The following is a 659-nucleotide window of genomic DNA, read 5'->3' as shown; positions in this document are numbered from 1 at the left end:
TTGAATAATTTTTTTTTTAATCAAAAGGAAGAGGCTGGGCATGGTGGCTCACACCTGTAATTCTAGCTGTTTGGGAGGCCTAGGCAGGTGGATCATCTGAGGTCAGGAGTTCAAGACCAGCTTGGGCAACAGGTAGAAACTCTGTCTCTACTAAAAATACAAAAAATTAGCTGGGCATGGTGGCACATACCTACAATCCCAGGTACTCGGGAGACTGAGGCAGGAGAATTGCTTGAACCCAGGAGGCGGAGATTGCAGTGAGCAGAGATTGCACATTGCACTCTAGCCTGGGCGACAGGGCAAGACTCTGTCTCAGAAAATAATAAAAATAAAAATGAAAATAAGTAAATTAGCAAGGTGTGGTGGCACACGCCTATAATCCCAGTTATTTAGGAGGCTGAGGTAGGAGAATCATTTGAACCTGGCAGGCAGAGGTTGCAATGAGGCCAGATTGGGCCAGTTTACTCCAGGAAAGAAAGAAAGCAAGAAAGCAAGAAGGGAGGGAGGGAAAGAAGGAGGGAAGGAGGGAAGGAAGGAAGGAGGGAAGGAAGGAAGGAAGGAAGGAGGGATGGAGGCAGGGAGGAAGGAGGGAGGGAAGGAGGGCAGGAGGGAAAGAGGGAAGGAAGGAAGGAGGGAAGGAAGGAAGAAAGGAAGGAAGG

Source organism: Cebus imitator, unplaced genomic scaffold, assembly GCF_001604975.1.
Source record: "Cebus imitator isolate Cc_AM_T3 unplaced genomic scaffold, Cebus_imitator-1.0 Scaffold355, whole genome shotgun sequence".
NCBI lineage: Eukaryota > Metazoa > Chordata > Mammalia > Primates > Cebidae > Cebus > Cebus imitator.
Note: the sequence above shows the minus strand (reverse complement) of the source record.